This window comes from Ceratotherium simum, chromosome 13 (genome assembly GCF_057802395.1).
Source record: "Ceratotherium simum simum isolate JZ-2026a chromosome 13, ASM5780239v1, whole genome shotgun sequence".
In the NCBI taxonomy this organism is placed as follows: domain Eukaryota; kingdom Metazoa; phylum Chordata; class Mammalia; order Perissodactyla; family Rhinocerotidae; genus Ceratotherium; species Ceratotherium simum.
The window spans coordinates 14,557,180-14,570,977 of record NC_141912.1 but is presented as its reverse complement, the minus strand read 5'-3'; the positions used below and the strand labels follow the sequence as shown (position 1 = coordinate 14,570,977).

Sequence of the window (13,798 nt, the reverse complement as noted above, 5' to 3'; positions counted from 1 at the left end):
TGCTCCTGGACTGGGAAAGAAAAACATTTTGTAAGGGCCTGTTTTGGACCACTAAGTCTCCTAGTGATGGATTACAAATCAGCCTTTACCCTTACTCTCTGTAATTTATAGTCACCTGCCAAAGATGATCAGGAGCAGATCATTTTTCCATTTCAGCACATCTGCGAGGGCATACGTAAAATATAATTGCTTACGTTTCTGTCTCAAGATGGCCTGTCATTCAGCAAGCACATAGGCATTTGCTGTATGCTAAATGTGGCACAAGTTAAAATTTGGTGGGATGTCTTATAAACCACATGGCTTCTTCTGTAACCTATTGAACATGTGAAAATGACGAAGAGCATGGGGCTAGTGTCAATATTTGTTCAATGAACATTTATTGAGCACATATCATAAGCTGGATGATAAATAAACATGGTCCTTCCTGTTGAACAACTCGATCCTGCTGGAGAGACCAGCACGTATAAACAACTAAGTACAATTAAAGGTGGTTAGGAATGCATATGTAGAGTCTGATAAGCAAGCTATTCTTTTTGCTTAGTGCTAAGATGGGTACCCTGATGATTTCTCCACAGGAACTGAAATGGTGTAGAATTCACAGAGGGAAGGTGGGACAGAGTATTATAAACAGAAGGAATAGTATGAGCAAAGGCTTGGAGGTGTGACCATGTATGACTTCTTTAAGGGATGATGGGTAATCTCGAGCCTTGCCACTCAAAGTATAGTGCCCAGACAAGCAGCATTTTCATCATCTGGGGATGTTGTTAAAAGGCAGATCCTTATTTAGTACAGCTGGGGAGGGGCCCAAGATTCTGCATTTCTTGCATGTTCCCAGATGATGCTGATGCTGATGTTCCATACACACACTCTGAGTAGCAAGGAACTAGACCATCTGAGCATAAGATTTGTGATGTGGAGTGACAGGATCCAGGTGTGAAGGTCGTCGTGCCATTCTGAGGAGTGTGGAGCTGATCCTGTAGGCAACTCTTTGGGGTAAGGACACCTGAGTTCTATTTTTACCTTTGCAATTCTCTCCCCTTATCCGTAGACATCATTTCATAGGACTGTTAATTATTGTCACTCATCTTGAACTACTTTGAATTCCCTGACTAAGAGGTATTATTGAATGGTAAGTATGCAGTGCTTGGGAGGTTGGAGGGAGCTACGAGAAATGACTGAAACAAACACTGTGAGGTGTCAAGATATAAAGCAGATGCCTGTGTCCTAGCGCACTTGACACAGTGCCCAAACCTGCTGGAACAATTGTTCATTCATTCACTCAATCATTCAACCCTGTGCCTAGCTCTAGATGCTAAGTACTGGGGGCTTCAGGAGGGGGTTGGTGGTGGGATGGTGAGGAGGGAAAAAGGGACCATTTTGACCTGGATTTGAACCCAGACTTGGAAAGCAGTTTTCTTTAGCCAGATAACTCTGAGACAGAGCAAAAGAAAAAGCAGGATCTGAGTTATATGTAGGATTGGAATAATTGTAGGATAGGAGTTCAATAAAGAGGACTGATGAAGTGTTGCTGAAATGTGGATGGATGATATACACGGTTGTGGGCAAACCACAGTCTAAATGTGTACTTTCTGAGCAGTTTTGAAGCACAACAAGAGATCATCTAGATAAGACCTAATGTGATCAAGACGTGGCCCCAAACACCATCTTGGAAGAATGACAAAATTTTAGCTTGACCCACACTTGGCCCACTTTATAATTTTAGAAGAATTAAGGGTACCTAGATGGATAAGATTTATTTTTTTGATTATTATTATTTGGCTGTCAGCCTGACTTAAGATGGAAAGGACATGAAAGTTTGCCGGAAAATGGATTGCTAGCTGATGGGAAGATAAATATAAAGGTGATTGGGATTCCTCTACCCATCACTCCATTCAGACCAAATAAAACAGAGTGTGAGAGGGATAAAGACTGAAATCCTTTTCCTTGTGAGAAGCCTCTCATTCATTTAATTAAATAGCAACTTCAGGCCAGGTACTTTTCGTAGGATATCCCATTTAATCCTCAAACAGCCTTATGATCAACTACCATTGCTAATATTTTACAATTAAGAAAGTTGAGACTCAGAAAAGTAAAGCAGCTTGCCCAAGGTTTCACAGCTTGTAAGTTGCAGGGTCACATTTGAATTTAGGTCTTCCTGGCTACCCAGCGATAGCAATCTGTGTCAAGAACACTTAAATTTGTCTTGAAAGGCATATGATCCCAAACTAATGATTTTAGGAGCAAGTCAAAGTCCCTGTACTAGTGGACCTAATGAAGTTAACTGTCTCAGAGATGAGGGAAATTCTCTGAATTCCTGGAAGTTTCTTAATGAGAAAGATGAGTGTCATCTTGAACCCCTATAGAGATTTTTATTCCTCTAGGAAAGGGTAAGACTTGGCAGTGTCCACAGCATCTTAAACCCTAAGGAAGCTATGTTCAACCCTCTAGGAATAGAGAATTCTTTGTTTGAGAAGCTTTTCTAAAAGGATTGGAGATGGCTCATGAAACTCTCATTAGAAATCTGGGAAATTAAGATAAATCAAAGATCAGATATATTCCTGAGTCTTTAGACTACGATCTTCCCTTTTCTGGGAAGGCTCCCAGTGGATGTTAAGAGAAGGGTGAATTAAGCCCCTGGCACAGAGTATTCTCCTATTTTATTTGGAAAAGGTATGATGGTCCATTGGGAAGTGAAACCTGAAGTAGGTAGATGATCCTAAAGGCTATTTGTGGATCTGGGAGAAGGCACAGAGATGTTGTGGTCTGGTAGAGACAAACAAATAAAAATAGCTACAGAGTGGATGGACCTGAGTTTTTAATTTTTAGTTCAGCCACTTAGTACCAAGTAAGCTTGAACAAGTTATTTATTTATTTATTTTTAAAGATTTATTTATTTATTTTTCCCCCCCAAAGCCCCAGTAGATAGTTGTATGTCATAGCTGCACATGATTCTAGTTGCTGCATGTGGGACGTGGCCTCAGCGTGGCCGGAGAAGCGGTACGTCGGTGCTCGCCCGGGATCCGAACCTGGGCCGCCAGCAGCGGAGCGTGCACACTTAATCGCTAAGCCACGGGGCCGGCCCTGAACAAGTTATTTAAACTCTCTGAGAATCAATTTCCCCAGCTATAAAGTAAGACTAATAATACCTACCTTTCCTGGCAGATAAATGAGATGATGTCTAGGTAAAGAGCCTAGCATGATGTCTAATATCTAGTAGATGCTCAGAACATGGTGCTACAGTAAAAGATTATCTATGAGTTTAAACTTTGAAGTAGGGAATGAATAAAATTATGAAATGGTTTTAAAGGAATTTTAAAAAGTGATCATCTACTAAAAAAATTAGAAGCACTGTAATAACTGAAGAACCATTTGTTATGATCTTTGAGTTGAGGTGATAGTGAGGTGATGGAGGCCTGATCTGTGAGATGCAGATGGCGGATGATACATTGATGCCATGGTGGCTCTGTGGGTACTCACACAGAGTCTGGTCCTTGCTGACTAATCTATTTTGATGGGTAACACCTGTTTTAAAGCTTTAAATTACTAGTGGGCAAGCATGTATCACAAGAGATAAGTTTGAATTTGCTCCACAACACATGGATGCAGGAAATCTCACTTTTTAAATTTTTCTAAATTAGGGGCCGGCCCCATGGCTTAGCGGTTAAGTGCGCGCACTCAGCTACTGGCGGCCCGGGTTTGGATCCCTGGCGCACACCAACGCACCGCTTCTCCGGCCATGCTGAGGCCGCGTCCCACATACAGCAACTACAGGGATGTGCAACTACCACGTACAACTATCTACTGGGGCTTATGGGGAGAAAAGGGGGCGGGGAAAGGAGGAGGATTAGCAATAGATGTTAGCTCAGGGCTGGTCTTCCTCAGCAAAAAGAGGAGGATTGGCATGGATGTTGGCTCAGGGCTGATCTTCCTCACCAAAAAAAAAAAACAACATTTTTTTCCTAAATTAAATTGAATTTGGCTCCTTGGGAGCTACCTTCTGGTTGTCCTTGGTAGACTTTTTCGTAGCCCTAAGTTGTATAAGACCTCTCTACTTGTAATGGACTGAATGTCTGTGTCCCCCCAAAATTCGTGTGTTGAAATCTTAACCCCCAAGGTGATGGTATTAGGAGGTGGAGCCTTTTGGAGGTGATGAGGTCATGAGGGTGGAGTCCTCATGAATGGGATTAATGCCCTTATAAAAGAGACCCCAGAATGCTCTCTTACCTCTTCTGCCATGTGAGGACACAGTGAGAAGCACCAGGGATTGAGACCCCACAAGACACTGAATCTACCAGCACCTCGACCTTGAATTTCCCAGCCTCCAGAACTATGAGAAATACATTTCTGTTGTTTATAAGCCACCCAGTCTATGATATTCTGTTATAGCAGCCTGAATGGACTAAGACATTATTCAAAGTGTGGTCCTCAAAGCTTGTTAGTAGTATGGAATCTTGGGTCCCACCCCAGACCTACTGAATCAGAGTTTGCATTTTGACAAGAGACCCAGGTGATTCATAGGCACATTATAGTTTGGGAAACACAGATGTGAGAGACTTGGAGGCCTATGCAGTCCTGAAAACTTAAGGAAGGGCCACCGGTCTTCAGATCTTCATGATCATTGCTGAAATACTTACTGTCTAGTGTTTTGAGGTTAATTAGAAGGCAGGCATTTCCACTTCCTCTGGGCTTGTATTGCTCCGTCAGAGGTCCTGCCATCACTGCGGAACAGGGTGAACAAAGCATCAGCATTAATTTCACCCCCTGAGAGCCATCACACCCCAGACACTTGGGGCCAACAGTCTCCTCCAGTATCACCACTCCTGTTTCTAAGGAGGTAGGGAGGTAGTGCCCGGCATGTCTCTACACAGGCTGGTTCCCTACCAACCTGCAAGCCACACTTTCTTTTCTATGAGGCTCTGCGAAATGGGTCTCAGGTACGGTTGGCCGGCGACCCTTCTTAGGAGGAAGGACACCCGGTTCGAGCAGCCAGCAGCTCCTCCACAACCTGGGGAAATACTAGAAGAAGTCAATCCTGATTCAGGTTCAGGCTGGACCAGTGAGACTGGGGCTTGGCTGTGTTTTTGTCTTAGGAAATAATCTAGATGTGAGTGGGCCACTAAAACTCTTTCTCAAGGCCTGAGCAATGACTATATTTCCTGAATCAACATCAAGATATGCTATCTGACACAGGGTTTCAGTGATGCTTAGATGCTCCACCCCTTCCCAGAACAAACAAACAGCTAAGAACATCCAGGACATTTTAATGACTTATTGTGAAATGGCAACAGAAAATCTGAACTCGAGGCTGATTCAGGAAATTCAAAATCTGAGCCTTTTTTTGGGTAGGTAATTGATGTTTTGGGAAAAATAATTTGATTAGAACCCCTAATCCACTTTTATTGTAATTGAAAGTAACAAAACAGATGCTGTCACTAGTGTTTAACTGACTAAGCTTTGAGAATTCATTTATTGTTACGAGGTAGCACATCTTAAAGGAGAAGAAAAAAACGTCATTACGAAAACTGAGCATGAAGTAAGTTTCAAGATAAATGTTCATGAGGTTCCAGGTTTTATTTTTTTGCAAGTAAAGGTGAGATCTTAAAAATCAGCTTGAGCCAAATCTCAGCTGAATTGTGCCCGGATTGCCCTGGCTAATCTCTACCGACCTTTTGTTCCCATAATTAGAATCACTGCCACATCACTATTAGTTAAGGAGACCTGATATTTAGATAGATCTGTTTTAAAATTGCTATTAAGTTGGATGCAATCAGGTTCTCCTGTGAGCTCACGAGTCTTCAGACCAGGGTGAAGGCTGTTTCTCATTTAAACATTGTCAAACGAAGAAGAATGATGCCGTTGCTCCTGAGTTCTGCATATGTCAGCATAGTAGAAGCTTAGTCATGCAAATCCCTATTACTTAGCAAGTCCCAAACCCAGAAATACGGAGCTGTGTTTCCATATTTTATCTGTGTTTGTATTTGAAAGCATGCCTTCTATTGTGCTTTTAAAGAACAGATGTCAGGACAATGTTGAAAGCACATAACCCAAGTATTGAAAAATGTTTTTTGCTGCTTTAAAAGAAAAAAAGGAATCCACAATAATGAATTCAGTCTGCCAGTTTGTATTTTCAAGGAATATTTTAACTGTTGAAGGACTTTCCACCTCCTACCCTTTAAATACTGCCCTCATACCGTCAAAGAAGGCCAAAGCCATTTTGAACTAACAATTTCTTTTGTGGACTCACCAAGACAGTGATATCAGTCAGTCTTTCAAGGACTGAGGCTCCCTTAGAACTTCAGTGTTGTGTTCTCATTTACTGAGCAAACATCACATGAGGGAAGCAGTAATGGGCACATTTACTTTGAAGACCCAGATGAGGATGAACCAGAGGCAAGCTTGTGCTCAGGAAAAATCAGCTGTAGGGGTAGTGAGGGTCAGGAGAGAGATGAAGGCAGGGGATGCACCATCTCTCTGGGGGAAACGGTAGGTGAATTGGCAGGAGCTGAGGGAGTGGTGGCTGGAACAGATGGTCCAGGGTCAGGAATCTAGCGTGATCCTGTGTAGGGTGGTGATGAGGGTTATTCAAACAGGGAAAAGAAACAGTGGGCAGAGCACACCCCACAGGAGGGTGTATAAAGGTCACGCACCTATTTGTCCACACCTGGCAACCATTTGCAACATTTGTCTGAATGTAATGCATGGTAAGATTGGAACAGTTCCCAGCAAGGAGAGGTGAGGTTGCTCACCTTATCTCACAAGATAGTTTATACAGGGAAAGAAGATAACAGGCAGGTAAATTGCAGTCAAAAACATGGAGCTGGAATAGACTTTTGAGATGGACTGGAAGTTTCCTCTTTTTGGAGTTGAGGCACTAAAGCCTAGTTTAAAAGGTAGGCTATGGGGCCGCCCCGGTGGCGTAGTGGTTAAGTTTGTGTGCTCTGCTTCGGGGGCTTGGAGTTTGTGGGTTCAGATCCCGGGCACGGACCTAGACACTGCTCATCAAGCCATGCTGTGGTGGTGTCCCACATACAAAATGGAGGAAGACAGGCACAGACGTTGCTCAGCAACAATCTTCCTCAAGCAAAAAGAGGAATATTGGCAACAGATGTTAGCTCAGGTCCAATCTTCCTTGCCAAAAAAAGAAAAAAAAAAGAAAAAAATTAAGAGGTAGGTTATTTAACATCCTACAGCCTCAGCTCTGTAAATCAGAAGATTCCATTAGAAGGTTGCCATATTTCTAATGCAGTGGTAGGACCGAGAGTCGAACCCAAATCTCTCCACTCCTTATCTGGTACTCCACTATATCCACGTTTTACCTCTTTTGGAACGACTTTGCAAGTTAGCACTCGCCTGTAAAAGGGGCGTGGAAGACAGACAAGATGTGGTCTGAAAGATAGGATGCCATGAAGAGGCAACATGTTAATAATTTTAGAAAGAGACTCTATTTCCCATTTTATCTGGGTGGTGAGTAGGTGTCAGCTTTGGGAGAAAAGTTAAGAGAGGGAGCAAGCACAACTTTGGCGCCTGGCCCTGAATTATTCTTTGCCAAGCAGGGTCCGTGGGATGCACATGAAAATATGATTGTGGAATTCCTCTCTTCAGAAAAACAAAGTAGCAAGACCTTCATTCTCTTCTCACAGTTCTTCGTGAATAACCCCTTTTTGTTTCTGTTGACAGTGGAGTCAAGCAAGTGATCTCAGGGGTGTCTCAATGAATCACTGATGGGGGAGAGACTGGTTTCAGGAGCAAGCTTCACAGGGGCAGGAGGTGTGCAGGGCAGGAATGGAATGGGCCATGAGAATTGCACTTGGTCAACAGCATAACCATTGTTTTCTTCTGTGATTTCTTCTCTAGACCATTGACCCATTCAGCAAGAAAGTATAAAACATCTGCCTCATCTCCAGCGCTTCATGGCTCTGTTGGAAGTAACAGAGGGCGTTCAAGGTAGGTCCCTGCCCTTAGGAAACTTATGCTCTGTAGAGAATCCAAAACATATATTTGAAGTACTTAGGAAATAATTACGAGGTAACTCATAATTTCTCCTCCTTTGAGGGAAAAGATCAAAAGGGCTGTGTTACAATGGGTCATCATGTTGGTGCCTGTCTGAACTGCCCATACGCTCCGGAGGCATTTGGATTGGAAGTGATGAGGGGCCAGGACTAGGTTTTAGTGGCTCCTGACTTTCCCACTCCCTCGCCTGGATCCTGGGAATTCCACTGCTGGCTCTGTGACTCACCAGGATGTTGTAAAGATGGGCGAGACATGGTTTGTCCCGCACCTTCCACTCTTTGACAGAAAGGCACCTCTAGAGATGAATGCAGGGTGTTAATGCTGATTATAGCAGTTTCGATTTGCATTTCCATATGCTAGACAACCTAATCCACCCTGTCTAAACATGGAAATCCCATAACTCTGCCCAACTCATCACTCCATTAATCCACTTAACCCCTGGCCAATACATAATCTAAATATTTAATCTTGTCTGTTTGTTATCTGTGTTTATTTCATGTTAATTCATGGTCTGAATCTCCTCTCTGTTTATCCCTGTTAGTGGAATCTAACTTCAACTAGGAGTACCCCAAGGAGGGGAGGGAGAGTCTCTTATCCGTTCCTTTCTTTTCTGGCGTCTAGTACTGAACTTGGCACATACTAGGTGCTTACCAATTGTTTGATGTTGAAGGGCAAGAACTCTCAGAGTAATTGATCTTTTTTTTTGGCATCTGCCCAGAGATCTTTTATTAATGCCATGGAAGAATCTTACTGTTTCAAAGGCCTGTTGCAGTGCCTGGCACATAGTGAGTATTTAATGAGAAGTCAGATGAATGATCTTTGGTCATACTATGGAGCAGTAGAATATGAAAAAAGAGGACTGCTCTAGAAGGCAGGAGACCTGGAGTCTGTTTTCGGTTTTGCGGTAAGCAGGTATAGGAGGTGGTCAAGCCCTTTCAAGCCTCTACCCTCAGTTTTCTCATCTGTCACATGGAGAGATGAGATTAGGTGAACTCCAGGCTGCTTTGACTTTAATGCTTTGTCTAGGCCCCGAGTCATGGTATAGGGAGGGGCACGAGGATGGCAGCACCAAATGTTGGTACGAGCACTTCTTCCCACCACTGGCACTCAGGGATCAGGGGAAGGGGCAGGAGAAGGGGGTGCCTTTTCCCCTCTAAGCCTCCTACTCACTCTCACTGTCTGTCGCTCATAGCCTGGGCTCAGGCCTCCAGACATCTGCTCATTCCATCTGCATCAGCTCATGTTTATCCAGTGCCCCTGGATGCTTGGGCCTGGAGTCACCTGGGGGAGGGCATGTGCCGAGAGGGCGGGGAGTGGGTCTTGATTACGCCAAAGCCTCCATATGGACTGTGTTTTCCCCGTGCACAACCCAAGCGTGTGGGAGGTAGAAGGAGAGTGAAGGAGATCCTAATTTATTGCTCAGTCATGTTTATTTTCACTCTTGGCTGGTTTAGGGCATTTTTCTTAATGTATTAGGGTCACAATTTTATCGACTTCAAGGATGCTTGAAAGCTCTGTGTGTGTATGTGTGTGTGTGAGAGAAAGAGAGAGAGAGAGAGAGAGAATTTTTTTTTTCTTATGAATTTTTTCCCAGGAAAATTTTGATTTTTAACCTAAATAATGAGCCATCCTAGCTAAATATGATTGCCTTCTCACAGACTGCTACGCCTATCACCGTCCTACCCATGATGAGTTTAGTTTGCCTAGATCAAAAATTAGGATGTGACTGACTTAGCTATTTTTTTTTTTTTTGTGAGGAAGATCAGCCCTGAGCTAACATCTGCCAATCCTCCTCTTTTTGCTGAGGAAGACTGGCCCTGGGCTAACATCCATGCCCATCTTCCTCTACTTTATATGGGACGCCGCCACAGCATGGCTTGACAAGCGGTGCATTGGTGTGTGCCTGGGATCCGAACCAGCAAACCCCGGGCCGCCACAGCGGAGCGCGAGCACCTAACCGCTTGCGCCGCTGGCCCGGCCCCTGACTTAGCTATTTTTAAAAGAGGCTTCCCCAGCTTCTTTTTCTTCATAAGTCTACAATGCTGGATTCCTCTGAGGTCTTTAATTATAATAGTCCTAGCTACTATTTATTAAGCACTGTGCCAGGCCCCATATGGAGTAGTTTCTGTAACTTGGTGTAAGAAATCTCTCCATTTTACAGATGAGGAAATTAAGGTTCAGAGAGGTTAACGGATTAAAACATAAGATTGCTGGATTTGTTCATCTCCTGCAAATCAAGTACTAACAAAATAGGAATTAAAGCATGTTTTGGAGAGCCAAAGGCAGAGTGGAAATGTGCCTGAGTTGAGAGGGGCAAAATTGGCGCAGTTAGGGCTCTATGCTCTTAGGAATAAAGGCAGCAAAAAGGAGGAGAAGGTTGCATGCAAAGAAGGGATTTGGATGCTCCAATGTTTTTCTCTGAGCTATCCCTAGTGATCCATAGGCAGCTTCAGGTCTTGGCAAACAGTTGTGGTAACTGTTGCTGTCTTGATACGTCTTTCAACATTAGAAAACTTACCCTGCAGAGGATGCAACTTTTGATAGTGTTTTAGTTCATTTACCCACAGTGTTAGGCCCTGAGCCAGGGACAGGGGTTGCAAAGATGAGTAAGACCTACTCCCTACCCTCCAGGGCTCGGTGTAGCTCTACTCAAAGTTTCTCAGCACCTGGCTGGATTGAGAACATGACACCCAGTCTTGGGTGTGTGGTCCCCATGGTCCTAAGTGAATCTCAGCTACATGAGAGCCAAAATCCAGTTCTCCCTCTAAGCACAGAGTTCTGCTGTGATCCTAATACAGCCAAGTGAGTGATTTCAAGTGTACCCAAATGCTCGTCCCCTCAGAGGCACTGGTGTTCACTGCAGAGCAATGATTGCTTTTTGGAATATGTGTCCCATTCAAAGGCCATTCAGTAGTAACTTGTTCTGACAGCCCATGACAATGTCTCCTGTGTTAAATTTATGCTCTTGTGGAAAGAACAGTGTCTGCCAAACTGTCAAGGCATTGCCAGGATGGTGCTTTTAAAAATCACTTTTTGATGGTTGTGGAAAAGATGTCGAGTTTCCTAAATCTTGAACTGTTTTTCTAATTTTTTTTGCCACTGACCTTTCCCTTCTGACTTCTTGGAAATAGCAGAAGGGGAAAAGAATGTTAGGATAGCAATTTTAGGGTGATAGAGATGTGGCTACAGGGGATACATATTGGACACTTAAATTAGAAATGATTCTGAGGGACTGGCCCCGTGGCATAGTGGTTAAGTTCACTGTGTTCCACTTCGGCAGCTGGGGTTTGCGGGTTTGGATCCCGGGCACGAATCTACACCACTCATCAGCCATGCTGTGGCGGTGACCCACATACAAAATAGAGGACGATGGGCACAGATGTTAGTTCAGGGCTAATCTTCCTCAGGAAAAAAAAAAAAAGAAATGATTCTGAAACATTGACCAAAATATTTCTTGTAATAGTATATTTTATTTTTCACAGTTGAATTGCATCAAGAAAGGTGAGGGTGATTTAACTTTTGGTTAAAGAGAATTTATGGACGGGATATTGTAAGGGATATTGTATATTATTCCTATATATAAGCATGTAGAGAATGGTTCTCTATGGGTGATATTACAACTGGTTCTAAGACACTGGGTGGGAAATTTATTTGGACTATATTTAGCTCTTTGTTTTGGTTTTGTGTGTATGTGGATAGTTCTAGGGAAATCTTGGCCAGAGGAAACTGACCCATATTTCTTTCTGTACAGAGCATGCCAAGAGACCATGCAGAAACTGCTCCGAAACAAGAAGGAAGCACATGGCCTAATGGGCACAGAGACTTGAGGTTCACTTAAGAAACATTGACTGAGGAGCTGCTATGGGCCAGGCGTGGTGGCTTCTTGACAAATTATTAAATACTTCTTTGGTTGAATGACACATTTTCCTCCTCAGTGTTTCCAGTCTGTCCACCACTGAGAGGTGAGGCAGGACTAAGTTGGTGATCCGTTTCCGTGACTAACAGTTACACTGTACTTTTGAGGTCTCTGGGTCTATATAAAGACTGCTGAATCTCGCTTTGGGAAACAAATATGCATAGATACATGTCAAAGCCTTAAACTTTGGTAAACCCATTGACTCGATAATTTTGTCTCAAGAATTTATCCTAAGGAAGTAGTTGTGGATGTATCCAAAGTTTTAGCTGCAAGGATGTCTAGCTCAGCTTTGTTTATAATAATGAAATTTGGAAACTACTTCAATGCCCAGCAATAGAGGGTTGGTTAAATAACGTGATAAATCCATCTAGTGGGATACTATAATATCTTTTAGAGTAGTGCTGAAGAAGAACATTTTGTGACATGGAAAAATGTGGACAATATGCTGTTAAGAAGAAAAAGATTAAAAAACGATATGCATAGGATTGTATTGTCATTAAAGAATGTATATTTATGCATAGGAAAAAGACTAAATTATGCTGCAAAATATTAACAGTTCTCTTTGGTTGGTGAGATTATGAGTGAAGTTATCTGATTGTTGAATGTTTACAATAATCACATTTCTTTTGTGGCAAAAAAATACTACTTAAAAAAAACTGCATAGAGGGGCCAGCCCCCTGGCATAGCGGTTAAGTCTGCACGCTCCGCTTAGGTGGCCCAGGTTCACGGGTTTGGATCCTGGGCGCAGACCTATACCACCCGTCAGCCACGCGGTGGTGGTGACCCACGTATAAAGTCAAAGAAGATTGGCACAGATGTTAGCTCAGGGTAATCTCGCTCAGCCAAAAAAAAAAAAAAAAAAAACTGCATAGAAATATATTAAATGAGAATCCCCTTTTAGATGGAAGCTCAAATAAATGGGTGGTTCTGCAGTAACCCTCCAGCAGCTCAATTTGATTGTAACTCAAGTGGTGATACATATGTAGAGGGAAGATGTTTGACCTTGGCGGCCTCTATATCCTCTTTTTTTCGAGGAAGATTGGCCCTGAGCTAACTAACATCTGTTGCTGATCTCCCTCCTTTTTTCCCTTTTTCTCCCCAAAGCCCCAGTAGATAGTTGTATGTCATAGTGGCACATCTTTTTAGTTGCTCATTTCTATGTGGGACGCCACCTCAGCATGGCTTGATGAGTGGTGCGTAGGTCTGCACCCAGGATCTGAACCGACAAACCCTAAACCGACAAGGCCACTGAAGTGGAGCGTGCGAAGTTAACCGCTACGCCATGGGGCTGGCCCCCTCTATATCTTCCAAAATCCAGAGTTTAGTGTTGATTTTATTTTGTTTTATTCATTTTATTTTTTATTTTTATTTATTTTTTCTGTGAGGAAGATCAACTCTGAGCTAACATCTGTCGCCAATCCTCCTCTTTTTTTGCCGAGGAAGATTGGGCCTGGGCTAACATCTGTGCCCATCTTCCTCCACTTTATACGGGATGCCGCCACAGCATAGCTTGACGAGTGGTGCGTTGGTGCGCGCCCGGAATCCGAACCTGTGAACACCGGGCCGCCAAAGTGGAGCTCGCCTGCACTTAACCGCTGCACCACCAGGTTGGCCCCTAGTGTTGATTTAAAAAAAAAAAAAGTTACCTAGAAACAATTTTTCCACCTTTACAACTCTGAAAAGCACCCAGGAATTAACTCAGCTCCAATCAGGCAGGCGAAGGGTCATGCATGCAACCGTCATCATTGTAGCAAGTGCAAATATGGTGTAGGTAACACGACAGATGCCAACAGAGAGGGATAGAAGACTAATTTTGTTGTCATGAATATGCTATTTTATTTCCTTTATTTTCAAGACATGAAATAGCAATCT

At 43.2% G+C, this 13,798-nt stretch overlaps 1 long non-coding RNA gene across 4 annotated transcripts in view; it reads left to right on the top strand.

Moving 5' to 3' along the window:
- The window catches only part of LOC147915375 (uncharacterized), a 56,115-nt gene extending 42,869 nt beyond the window's left edge, over nucleotides 1-13,246 (top strand). For all 4 annotated transcript variants that reach the window (XR_015553963.1, XR_015553961.1, XR_015553960.1 and 1 more), the window contains exons 6-7: nucleotides 7,855-7,944; nucleotides 11,762-13,246. This is a non-coding gene — a long non-coding RNA (uncharacterized LOC147915375). The remainder of the gene's footprint in view (nucleotides 1-7,854; nucleotides 7,945-11,761) is intronic.
- The last annotated feature ends 552 nt before the right edge of the window (nucleotides 13,247-13,798 follow it).